Consider the following 13,536-nt stretch of genomic DNA (forward strand, 5'->3'; position numbering starts at 1 on the left):
GTGTGGTGGATCCTGGCAAGGGCCGGCGACAGGGCTTTGATCTTTGTCGTTTCTCTCTGTTTTGTTAGGGTTTTGTGTCATGCTCAGGAAGACGAGACGGCGGCGGCTTCCTGAAGATGGAATAACGATCTTCCCGCCTAGTCCCCGTTCCGGCGGTGCGTCTAGCATCGTTGGTGGGCGTGTGGAGATGTGTCTTCGGCGAATCTATCTTTGGTGGATTTGGTGGGATCTCGTCGTTGTTCACTACGTTCGTGCGTCTTTGGGTTGGATCCTTTCGATCTACATTATTCTTCATCGGCGGCGGTTGCTGTGCTGGTGCGCTGGTCATATGGGGCCTTAGCACGACGACTTCCCGACTGTCTATTACAACAAGTTGTGCCCGACTCCGGCGATGGAGGGGCGATGACGACGGTGCGCCTTCGACTCGCTTTATTCCTTGTAGTCGTCGTTAGGTGGTCTATGAATCTAGATGTAATTTTTATTATTTCTGGTGTTCATTGCACTACCATAATTGAAGATGAATAGATTAAAAGTTTTCTTGCAAAAAAAGGAAGTAAAAGTGACTCCGGAAGTAATATACAAGAAAATGAGGAGTTAATAATTTATAGCATTTTTGTTATGCACCTTCGGGTAATGTACTTTTCTTAAAGCGCCGTGCATTCAGGCTGTCAAGTACTATTATTACTACTCACTTTCGTCCGGGTTTTTTCTATTGCGGGTGTTTTTTTTGCGGGTTTATTAGCCCATCGTATCTTGAGTCAAATTTTGACCATACAAATGTGACTAGCAAATATAAATAATAATATGTTATAAAAATTATACTGTCGGATTTCTTTTCAAAATTAGTTTCCATTGAAATTAATTTTGCTACATATAACTTAAATTTAGGGTAAAAAATCGATCCAAAATACAATGAAGCCCAGTAAATCTGGACGATAAAGTAGCTGGCACCTGAAGATCTTTTTTGTATGTGTGTGGCTTTGGTACATGAAGAGTTACTAACTTAAGAGCATCTTCAACAGGCGCGCGGTCGCGCGACGCGCTATTTTTTTCCAGCACCAAAATAATGTGTTTTAGCGTGCACGAGGGTGTTTGCTTTACCAGATGCTGCAAAATTTATCGCGCCGCTGTAGCGCCACCAGATGTTTTAAATTCCACAGCGCGCGAAAAGTCGGTGCCTGGAACAAATTGAAGCAAAACATACGATTTTTTTTTGAAACAACACATAGTTCAAATTCATAGCATAAATTCAAGCCACACACCACAAAGTAGTCCATACGACAGATGCAAACTAGATAAACGCGTCGACGAACTACTCGTCATCTTCCTCGGTGGTGTAGTCCGACGACGTAAACGCGTCGACCAACCACATCGTCCTCGTCCCAGGTTGACGCATGTTCAAGCTCGCACCGGGCTTTCGCCAGTGTCTTTCGCTCATGCTTGTCCGCCTGACGCGCGGCTCGCTCCGCCCTCCTTTGCGCCCAGAACTCGTTCTCAGCGACGACATCCTACGGAAAGCGGGAAGCGCCACGCTACCATGGTATGCTCATCCGCCTCGGCGATGGGAGGCGGCACGCCCGCCTCCGCTGGACGCGATGATCCTTGTCGGTGATAAGTCGAAGGGGAGGCGCGAGGTCATGCGCCTGCTCGCGCGTCGGAGAAGTTCATATGCGCCCGTGACCTCTCGAGGCGCCATGCAGCCGCGTCGTACGGGCGGGCGGCCTCGTGGGCGGTCTCGAACGTCCCGAGCCCAAGGCGTGTATCGCCGGAGCGGACCTTCGCAAAATACAAGCCGGAGGGGTGGAGGCGAACGTCGCGGAAGCCGGACCTGCTTCGGGGGCGCTGCGGCATGGCGGCGGCAGGGGGAGAAGGCACGGCGGCAGCAAGGAAGAAGACGCGGCGGCAAAAGTCGAGACGAGGAAGATGGCAGTTGGCGGGCGCCCACGCACCGTTTTTATCCAGTGCGGTGGACGACGCGCGCCAAAACTGCCGTGCGCCATGTCGCTTTTTCCACGCGTGCTGTTTCTTTTTTTAGCGCATCAAACTTTCGCGCGCCTGAAGTGTGCCAAACGGCCCAACGCACCAAATTATCGTTTTTTGCAACACACAGCTAATCTATCGCGCCCGTTAGAGATGCTCTAGCCGTTCGGCCTCCCGGGGTGTTGAAAAAGAGCGTCCTGGGGTGCGCCGGCGATAAACTCGGCGCTAGGGGTGGTACAGCACCCAGTCGTCGCCCCCAGGTCGCCTCCGGGCGCCGAATTCAACCCAACCTTCGGCCCAAATGTGTCCAAAAATGGCCCGATAACTGTGTGAATCGGGCCTATTCAGCGCGGTTCGGCGGGTTTCGACGTGAATTTTCGCATACAAAATAGGAATCAATTAGCTTGTCACATAGTTCGGCGTGTTTCGGCGTGTTTCATCACATAAATCAAATACTTCACTACAAATTATATCGTTTAACAAATAAAAACTCAAGTTTCATCACATGTCATTCCCGGCCTCGCCCTTGAGCCTCCATAGGTGCTCCACCAGATTGTGTTGCAGTTCTTGATGCACCTGTGGATCTCGGATCTCCTGACGCATATTGAGGTAGTCAATCCAGTTTGCCACTGCCACCACTGTGGTGTGCGCAAGTACTGCGGCCCAAACACTGCCACCACTATCCTGCAGAACTTGTAGAAACACTCAATGGTGGTGGACTCGGCCATGCGCCCATAGTCGTCGAGTGAATTACCAGGAGCTCCGTATGCAAGCATCCTCATAGCTGTTGTGCACTTCTGGATCGAGGTGAATCCAAGTGTGCCGATGCAATCCTTCTTGCACTTGAAGTAACTGTAGAACTCCCGGATGGAATTCACAATCCGGAGGAAAAGCTTTCGGCTCATTCGATAACAACGCCGAAATATTTTTTCACCGTGCAATGGAGCGTCGGCGAAGTAGTCCGAGTAGAGCATGCAGTAGCCTTCCAGACAATGCCGGTTCTTTGCTTTCACCCGCCCAAGCGCCGAGCCACCTCGCCGCGGCTTCTCACTGCTCGCGAGCAGGCCGGCGAGGGCGGCGAGCACCATGAGATGCTCCTGCTCCTGGACGTCGACTTCGGCTTCCTCATCCAGCAACGCTGCGAGCACCTCCTCGTCTTCGGAGTCCATCGCTGGGCCGGGCAATTCACCGAACACCTTGTGGGCGAGGTGGGCGCAAGCCCGCCGGCGTACAGGCCCTGCACGTCTGGAGCGCCGAAAAAGGTGCCCGGGGCGGCGGCGAAGAGGCTGCCTCGGCGAAACCCCTTCTTTTCCTGGCGGGAGATGGTCTACCTAGCTGCGGCGGGTGGTGGTCGGCGCCGGGATCGGCAGGGTGGCGCAGGGTGGCGGCCGAGCGCGGGGGGCAGGAGGTGAATCTGGGCGGGTGGCTTGACTTTTCGCCTGTCAATGTGGCCCCAGGAACGCTTTTCCCTTGCGCCGGAGCCCCCGAGCGCCCCCCAGTGCACCGGGTTCGGCCTGCGAGCACCGGGCGCAAAAACGGGCCGAGCCGGGGGAATTCGACGTTCTGGGAACGCGACTGGCTGTTTTTTCGGCGTCGGCGATAATAAATCGCCTGGGGAAGCCGTCCTGGGGGCGCGGCTGGAGATGCTCTAAGTTGCGTGAAGAATGGCCACGCCAACAAGAAAAGGAAGGCGATATACTATCTCAGCAGCTTGTCCTTGACATCCACGTCTGCTCATTTGATTTAGGCACAGGGCCTGTTTAGAACACATCTAGATGTGATATAGTTATGTCACATTTAAGCTCATGTCCATTCCGTCTGTGGTCTATTTTTTTTCTAGTTTTTTTTGTTTCTTGTTGCTGCATTATATATTTATGAGAGCTTAGATGTGATATCTTTAAAAATCATCTAAATGTGAATTAGACAAATTGTTACACAAATAGTCAAGCTCTCAGTATTCCCAACTAGTATACCCGGAAGTCGTTTTCTGCTCAACTTTCAACCGAGCAACCGCGATAGACACATACCACATGTGACTCTAATCACGAAGCTAGCCCTAATCAAGCACAACCACCACAAAATGGAAGAAAATGCTCGAAAGCGCACTGCAGCCACAATATAAAATTATAAATCATGCTTCCAGTTCCGGCATTTCCTGACCACATCCCCCGAAATTATCATGCCTCAGTTCGCTGGTGAGTGGTGACCAAACACCCGCCGTACCACGACGACCGTGCACCAGTGACCTGACACGGTAGTACGGCGACGGACGGTCCTACGCGTACGCGTGACCGAGCAATCGATCAACTCTTCCACTACAACACGGTTAAGTTTTAAAGGCATTTTCTACAAGGCGCTTTGAAAAATGCCTTAGATTGTGTTCCTTAGAGGCATTCTTAAAAAACGCCTTCAAATGTCCTAGTTTCCAAGGCAATTGCAGAGAGTGCCTCCCATGTTGCTCAATCAAAGGCATTCTGAAAATCGCCTTCCGTCAGGTTTTGCACCACACCTAACCACATGCACACAATATATAAATATACTTCATGTCGTCAACTGTAGTACCAGCGTGCAGCTTGGTGGCAAATCGATTTTTGAGTTACGCAGAGGTTGCCTGTTCGATCCATGGCACTGTTTGTATTATCGGTTCATTTTTTCTTAATTCGTCCAAAGCCTTTGCATACCAATTTGTTTTGTCCCATACTGCTTAGCGAGAAGAAATTTAGGCTGTTTAAAAGGGGAGCCCTCTGATAACCTGTGTGAATTGTATCTCATACGTGAACTAAAAGCTGCTGTATTCCTACGTTGGGAGGTCTGCTCCTAAAAAATACACACGATCTGCTCTACAGTACAAGGTGGCCTAGCGACGGGCTTAATTATTAATTATTAATAATAGTTACCACGATGAGGTGGGAGCGACTAGAATAGAAAATGGGTTTACAGTGAAAGAATAGAAAAACACAACGTTGGCTGTTGGATCCAATATTGTCGGTACAGATCGGAGTGGAGGGGTCTCAGGCTACTTATTGTACATTTGATGAAAACCCCCCTACTAACAGTTAGATATAAACATGACATTTTGCAGTAAGAACCCCAACTTTCTCATATTCAATCTGGGCAACTTCAAATCTTGAAAACCATTCTGTTCCTAGTAAATCAAAAGCTGGATCAACCCAGACACAAATATGGTATGTCAAGCACAATTTTTTTAATACATTTCCAAGTGGATCTCATCATAGGCAGACAAATTTCGGTGCGTGTTATCCATCCTAACTTGAGTACCCAATACACATACATGTATATCTTGGTACATATAATGACATGATCATTTTCTACTTCAAATCATCACAACCATTCTGTTCCTAATAAATCCAAAGATGGACCCAGACAAATATGGGAATATATGTCCAGTATGATCTTTTGAATACATGTCTAAGTGGATCATCCTAGGCAAGAACCTTTTAGTGCATGTCATCCATCCTAATTTGAGTGCACAAGACACATACATATATTACTTGGTACATAACATGACATCCTTTTCCACGACATGAACAGCGAACCCCAAGTGTGAAGGACTGAAGTGATCCCCACTGAATAAGCATCGCTACCAAAGCTTGCATCAGGTTTGCTATCTTGATAGCACATGAAAGAAAAGTTATTCCTTTGCTTCCATTGATATTGCTTCTTGTTCATCAATCTTCATATGCTGGAAAAAGATGATACACCAAACAAATCATTCAGTTTTTGAGCACAAGAACAAATCATTGTGCTAGCGGGGAGAAATCTGCAAGTTGCAGAGCAGGAATGGTTGCCTAACCAAAGAGATGAAATATTAAGCTTAATGGGCAGTACTTCAATTTCAAATGAAGAAATTGACAGATAACGGACCAGGACATCACAAGCACGGGGAGGAGGTGCAAGTAAAAATGCTTTATCCTTCATTACACCAAAATTGTTATTCTGATGGATTCCATCAGACACCAAGCATTATTTTAAAAAATTGATTCATGGTTAAAAATTAGAAGGAGCAATTTTTGCAGCACTGATATGACATTGCAATCCCAGCACTTTCTCATTGCTGGCCACAATCAATAGTGTGTTGCATAATAGTTTTGACCTCAAATTTGGCTTCTAAGAAAGGAAAAATGTAACTCTAACATGAAACAAACAAATAACTATATTATGACGGCACAAAGGCACATCTGCACCAGATCCAAAGCAAAACTGAATGCAAACTGAAAACAAACAGATAAATAAGAGTATTATTTCTAACAAGCGAAAGGTTAAATGAATGCAAACTAAAAACAAAAAATGATATACTTACTCAACCAATACAATTTCATAGTAATACTTGCCTTACAACAGCAATAATATCTTAGGCAATGATCTTAGAAATGAATAATGTAGACAAGTGTATATTATTGCTCCTTCATGATTTATTGAACTTGTTCAAGTGTATATCCAACTTTTAAAGGTATATTTATGGCCGCACAATGGAGAATCAGAGAGTTGTATCGGTCTGCTGTTTCAACCAGACACAGAAAAATATCTTGCAATGGCCTAATTCATGATATAAAAATTAAGCACCTTTATGCACTACGAATCAAATCATTTCTTGCTTTTGGACCTTTATGCACCTTTTGTTCCTAACTAGCAGCCAGCAACCTACCATTGGGCATAAGCAGTGCTGTGCCACACCAGTGTGATTATTAGAATATTTAAGATGCCCGGTTAAACTACCATTGGGCATAAGCGCAGTAAGCTATCTCAAAACCTATCAAGAAAAAGAAGATGTGTTTGAACTGTGATGTGATGGTGTAACCTTGCACTGCTCAGCATTGTTCTTCAACCATAATCATGTATCAGTGAGTTGGCATGACAATATATAGCTGAAAAGTGTAAGCCAAAACCTGAGGACACGTAACAATATTATAATAAATCAGTGTGGTATGATGCATTTTCAAAATAATCAGCTTTCAGTTCATTCCGACCAAAACAGTTGAACACTTTCCCACGATAATATGTCGGCCATCTATAAAATAGACTTTTTTGCGAGGGAAAAAACTTACATTAATTAACTGGCTGCACTACAGTCTAAGGAGCACAACTGCTTTATCTCATCAGGTCCTTTCGTGAGCATGGCTGACAACATTTTGTTCGCGACATACATGCTTTATTGCATGCTCCAGGTCAAGTCCGAGGAGCAGTTTAATTTCATCTACAAGCAGCGCAGCCAGCGACTTGTCCTGGACAGTGCTTTGGATCATCTATAAAATAGACATTGAGCAAGCAGGCACGATTAAATTAGTGAATTGTACAAATGTGCTAGCAGCTATATATCAAGAGAAAGAAAGAAGAAAATAAAACACACTTGGTTCACCATGAAATAGACAACAGAAATCACAAAACAGATCTGGATCATGCACGTATGAACAATTCCCAAATCCCCATAAAAACAGAGCAAGTAAACTGCACATACTACATAACTGTATGCCTATTCAGCACGTACGGATCTATATTGGTGTGTTGGCGCCGCAAGTTCTCCTGGCCAGTGAGCTACATCCAAATCCATACCTCCCCTAAAGAAAAAGAATACTAACTGGAATCAGCCAAATTACAGAGAGAAATCTATGGGAGGGAGTGGGAGAAACGGATCTAACCTTGATGTCGCTTGCTGAGCATGCGAGGCGAAGGAGGCGAGCAGATCGAGCGTCACCGGCTTGGCTCCGGTGAGCTAATGCTGGACCTAGGAGCACCGGGGAGGAGGATACCGTGGTGGCATCACCACGCGCTCGAGCACTACCAGATTGCCTGCGGAAAGATAAGAGTGAACAGCTTAGCGGGCGGGGCACTCGCGGCCACCGGGGAGGAGAACACCGTGGCGGCTGTGGCCTTTTCCCTGACGATGATGTGCAGCGCGACGATGGGGTGACCGGGAGATGGAGATAACTGACCTGAATGCCGGATTGGGAGGGGGGAGGCAGGGAGCAGTCGTGGGAGTAGTCGTCGTCCACCAGGGAATCACCGGATCTGGGCAGCCGCCAGGTTCGGCGAGCGATAGGGGAACAGGAGAGCGATAGAGAGATGTGTCGTTTGAGGGAGGAGAAGAAGGACCTGAAGCAAATTCGTGGGGAGCAAAGGGAAAGTTTTGCACACGATCTGTACAGATCCCACCTCTCTAATCTATGCCATACATCCCAAATCCAATGGCCCAGGATCTTTTTTCTATTCTTCCACGGTAAACTCAGATTGTATACTAGTCTCCCCCCGATGAGGTGGCGCAGCAGTCCCAGCGCCAGCCTGCTGTGTGTGTTGTGGTCGTTGCAGCAGAGTCGCGCTGAATGGTTGCCCAGTTCAGTTATGTTGAGGTGTTCTGACTTTTGGAGGCACTTTCTAAAATTGCCTCCACATTTGACCATCCGAGGCATTCTTGGAAAGTGCCAACAAACAGCTTTCCCTTCGTGAGAGTATACTTAGCGTTTTTTAGGAACGCCACGGTAGCTCTTTGAAGGCATTTTTCTTACCATTTCAAGGCATTTAAAAATGCCTCCTAATGCCTACCGTGTTATATGTTCGGAGATCAGCCGGATAGTTGCAGCTGAGCTGCCGAACCGACCAATCACCGAATCAACACTTCACGTTCGTGTTCGGTGTACACTCTTTTGTAGAGCACATAGGCAGAGATGGATTACGCAGATGCAGGTGCCCTTTTTTTCAGTTGGAGATGCAGGTGACCTACCATGCCACCAAGGCACCAAAGTTCAGTCAGAACACTACTAGTGTCTACCGCAAACATGCATGCATGTATACCCGCCGCTTTGTAGGTGTATCATTTTTGGCTATAAATACCAGCTCCTATCATGTTTCCCAGCATCACATCAACAAGTTGCCTCGCAGATCGATACACACGGACCAGAAGCACACGCCGCAAGAACACCATGGCCTCCCTTGTCTTCCTCATGGCGCTGCTGCTCTCATGCAGCTCCATGAGCAGCGCAGCACGGCACCTAGAGGCTAGAGGAGGCCGTGCCCAAGAAGGAGTATCCACCACATCCGATCGTCCCGGAGCTGCCGAAGCCCGAACTCCCGCCGCACCCTGCCGTGCCCGAGCTGCCCAAGCCTGAGCCACCGCACCCTCTCGTGCCCGAAGTGCCACACCCCGTGGTGCCCAAGGTGCCAAAGCACGAACTGCCGCCGCACCCTGTTGTGCCAGAGCTCCCGAAGCCTGAACTGCCGCATCCGGTTGTGCCCGAGGTAGCAAAGGAGCCCGAAGTGCCACATCCCGTGGTGCCCGAGGTGCCAAAGAAGGAACTACCACCGCACACTGCTGTGCCCAAGCTCCCGAAGCCTGAAGTGCCGCATGTGCCGGAGGTGGCTAAGGAGCCTGAAGTGCCACACCCCGTCGTACCAAAGGTGCCAAAGAAGCACGAACTGCCGCACCCTGTCGTGCCGGAGGTGCCGAAGGAGCACGAGCTGCCGCACCCTGCCATACCAGAGCTGCCGAAGCCTGAAATGCCACACCATGCCATGCCAGATGTGCCGAAGGAGCCCCATGTGCCACACCCTGAGGCGCTGAAGGAGCCCGAGTTACCGCACCCTATTGTGCCAGAGGTCCCCAAGCACGAAATGCCGCCGTTCCCCAAAGCCGAGCTGCCACCGAAACCCGAGTTCCATTTTCCAAAGCCAGAGGCCAAGCCATGATCGAACTAGCTACATCCGCACAGTATCCATTATCTAAGTATTATTAAACTATATAATATACATGTGTGTGTGTGTGTGTGTGTGTGTTATACACGTGTATGTGTTGTACATGTCGTTAGAGCCCGTACTCTAGTTCCTGAGTCCTGACGTATTGCATGGTGCAACTGCTCAATCTGTTCCTTTTATGTACATGCACATGAATAAGATGTTTGTGTTTGGAGTTTCAGATTGCAGCTGTGCTCGGATTTACTTATGTGCATCACTAAAGACTTCTTGTGTTTTTGCTACATTATGCGCTTCAGACAATAAAGTTGTTTGTCTTTTGCGTTGACAGAGAAGGCCCAAGAGCCCACGTTTCGTTGGAAGCATATAAATTGCAAAAAACCATCACATTTGGGGCATCGTTTGCGAAAAACCACGAGGTCACTAATCTTTTGCAAAACTCACCGCGGATTCGGTAAACATTTTGCAAATAGCACTGATCAGGTGATTTGGCTCATTTGATCACTTTCTGACAAGTGGGACCAGATTGTAAGAAGATGACTTAGCAAAAAATTTACACACACACCCTTGGATCTAAAACTAAAAAGCAATCAACCCCTGCGCCCGATCCAATCGGGAGGAGGCAACCGACGGCGGCAACGGGAGCCGGTGGGGGCGGCAACCATGGCTCTCTCTGGATGTGCAGCATGTGTAGACGGGGAGCCGGAGCACAACGTCGACGGTGATGGAAAACCGGGGAGCTAGAGCAGCTGTGCAGCGGCCGCGGCGTGGACTAAGCGGAGGCGGCCGCCGGGAGCTCGACCTTGAAGCCACGACGGCGCCCTTTGCCATGTGTCCGCCGGGATGCCTTGGTCGTGCCTCGGTCGTCTGCCGGGGACGCCCAGGCTGCTTGACACCGTGGATGGGGCCCAACCTCCGTGCGCTTCGGCCGCCGCCGCCGGCGGCTCCGCCATTATCCAGCGCCTCTTTCCCTGCTCCTACACCTCCCGCTGCCCCTTGCTCGCGCCATTGGAACCTCCACGCCCGCAGGAGAGCCCCGCGGGCCCGTGCGCACACGCCACCGAGCCTCGCGCCGCTCCGACTTGCCCGCAGATGGCCGCCGCCAGTTCGCCGGTGTACCGGGCACCACCGCCGTCCCCTCTCCCTCTCCTTCCTCCCGTATCGCTCTCCCTCCCCCCTTCTCTCTCTCTCTCTCTCTCTCTCTCTCTCTCTCTCTTTCTCTCTCTCTCTCTCTCTCTCTCTCTCCAGGATAGCCTAGGCCGCTGGCCGAAGCCGGATCCTCCGGCGGCCATGAGCCAGCAACCGCCGGGAGGGAGCTCCCCTGTACCCTCCGGCCATGAGCTCTATGAGCTCCGGCTGCTGGCTCCCTTGTACTCCGGCCCAGGTGGCGCAGGGGCGGCCTTGGCGAGGTCGGGGACGAACTCCAGGCCGCGAGGTCCGCCTGTGCGCGCGAGGGGGTCGATTGCATTTCTTTTTCAGATCCAGGGGTGTGTGTGTAATTTTTTTTGCTAAGTCAGCTCCTTGCAATCTGGCCCACTTGTCATGAAGTTATCAAACGGGCCAAATCACCCGATCAGTGCTATTTGCAAAATGTTTACTGAATCCGCGGTGAGTTTTGTAAAGGATTAGTGACCTGGTGGTTTTCCGCAAACGATGCCCCAAATGTGGTGATTTTTTGCAATTCACTCCTATAATATACTCCCTCCGTAAACTAATATAAAAGCGTTTATAGCATACTAAAGTAGTGATCTAAACGCTCTTATATTAGTTACAGTGAGAGTATAAGATAACAAAGACTCTATCCAAAAGCTAGCAATGGTTCATTACAAACAAAACAAAAAGTCTTTCCAAGGGTTTCTTACATGTAAGAGAAGTGAAATAGCATTAGCATGTGTTGCTGGCATACCGTTTTTAAGTCTTGAACAAACTACTCCTTTCATGTCGTAAATAAGTGATGCTTTGGATATTAATTGACGGTCCAAAGTAGGTCGAATGCTTGGGGCCTCTTTTGTGTTACCGCACTCTTCACCAAAGTTTGGCTGGATGGTTATATGCAGTTCAGGGCGAAAGCTTGGTTTTCAACAGGGGTTGATGTTGGGGACGGCGACGTTATCTTCCTCATTGAAGGCGTTTTCTGAAGATTCTGCTCACCACTCCTCGGGCTAGGGTCACGTTGGTGTTGGTGGTCTAGCATGGTCAATGCCTAGCGGTGTTGTTTAACTTTTTTTAGTTTTCGGTCTAGTTTCCTGAGTAAGCCTGGTCATTCTATAGTTTTTTGCCTTTGAAATGGACGCAACACCTTCCTTGCAACTAAACATGAAATAAAATAATGATATTTTCAAAATATTTTTCGACAAATCTACACATATGATTTTCAAAGTTTCTATATAATTATTTAAAACGATATCAACAGTCAAAGTTTTAATAAATTTCTATACATAGGTCCAAAACATCACCTATATACTATGGGCGATTTTATATTTACAAATAGGTTTTTTTGCGGGGTTTTTTCAGATGTTCATGGAAAAACTCGAAGGCGGATGCCTATTTTGCCATAAAAAATTAACTGTTTTTTTCTTTTTCTTAGCCAAAGTTTTTGATATAGCTCACCATTCAAGCTGGGTGTTTTCTCTTAGCCAAAGTTGGTGTGAATGGTGGAAACATTTTCACGTTCCAAAGCAAATAAGGATGTGAGAACTATTGAATGGTAAGCAAGTTTAAATTTCATCCAACGAACAAAAGAAGGAGATCTTTTTTGTGGGCAATAGATTTTTTATAACCTATCTTACATCTACAGATCTTTATAACCTTTGTCGCAGCAACTAAAAAAAATACACGCAACATTATGTTGTCTTATCCCAACATAATAGAAATAAAAAATCTTCATTAAAGGTACTTACAAAATATATTTTTTCACCCATTTTATTAACGAAAATGATCCAATTGGGGTCTAAACAACAAGGTGTGCCAATGAAGTTAGTGACTGTTATTTTCAATATTGTTTATTTTGCATAAATTAAAACTTACTTATATTTGCGAGAGATATTCTTGTTGTTCTAAGGGGAGTAAACGCGACGCCGAAAGTAATGTATAAAAGCCGAGAAGGAGTTAATAATCTATAGTCTTTTTGTTACGTAGCTTCGGTTAACGTATTTTTCCTAAAGCGCCATGCATTCAGGGTATCAAGTAATATGTTATAAAAAGTGTATTGCTGGATTTGTATTCGAAAGTAGTTTTGAATGGAGTGTCAAACGGAGGGAGTACTATTTTTGCTACATACAACTTAAACTTATGGTAAAAAATCGATCCAAAATACAATGAAGTACCTGAAGATATTTGTGTGTGTGGCTTTGGTACCTGAGGAGTTAGGTAGCTTTAAGTTGTTTGAAGAATGGTCACGCTAACATGAAAAGGACGGCGTCATGGAATGGTCATTTTCAACTGATTCTGAACTAGCGAAGTCAAATATAGTTCATCACACTACTGTGTATCTCAGCACCTTGTCCTTCACCTGCAAGTCTGCTCATTTGAGAGAGAGAGAGAGTGAGAGACAGAGAGAGAGAGAGAGAGAGAGAGAGAAGGTATGCTGATCTGCACTCAATTTTCCCAACTAATATACCCGCAAGTCGTTTTCTGCTCAACCTGCAACAAAGCAACCGCCTTGCCGATAGACACATCCCACATCCACATGATATTGCATGCGATCTCTGACTACGGAGCTCGGTGACGTGGAGCTAGCTAACCCTAATCAAGCACAACCACCACAATAAACATGTGAAAATTAGGGCACGGGGATGCTTCCTGAGTCCTGACCACAGCCGTACGCTGGTGAGCGGTGACCTAAGAGCATCTCCA

At 47.5% G+C, this 13,536-nt stretch overlaps 1 long non-coding RNA gene and 1 pseudogene across 2 annotated transcripts; one reads left to right on the top strand and one right to left on the bottom strand.

Annotated features, from left to right (window-relative positions):
- Positions 1-5,166: 5,166 nt before the first annotated feature.
- LOC119363081 lies at positions 5,167-8,096 on the bottom strand. 2 transcript variants are annotated; one of them, XR_005173747.1, is made up of 6 exons: positions 7,932-8,096; positions 7,638-7,788; positions 7,487-7,556; positions 7,047-7,244; positions 6,800-6,887; positions 5,167-5,683 (listed from the first exon to the last, which is right to left on the bottom strand). It is a non-coding gene; the product is annotated as an uncharacterized LOC119363081 (long non-coding RNA). The 2 variants fall into 2 exon arrangements; XR_005173746.1 differs by lacking the exon at positions 6,800-6,887 and having other exon boundaries at positions 7,932-8,094.
- A 772-nt stretch (positions 8,097-8,868) lies between these two features.
- Positions 8,869-9,821, top strand: LOC119367549 (annotated as a pseudogene).
- The last annotated feature ends 3,715 nt before the right edge of the window (positions 9,822-13,536 follow it).

This window comes from Triticum dicoccoides, chromosome 2B, assembly GCF_002162155.2.
Source record: "Triticum dicoccoides isolate Atlit2015 ecotype Zavitan chromosome 2B, WEW_v2.0, whole genome shotgun sequence".
NCBI lineage: Eukaryota > Viridiplantae > Streptophyta > Magnoliopsida > Poales > Poaceae > Triticum > Triticum dicoccoides.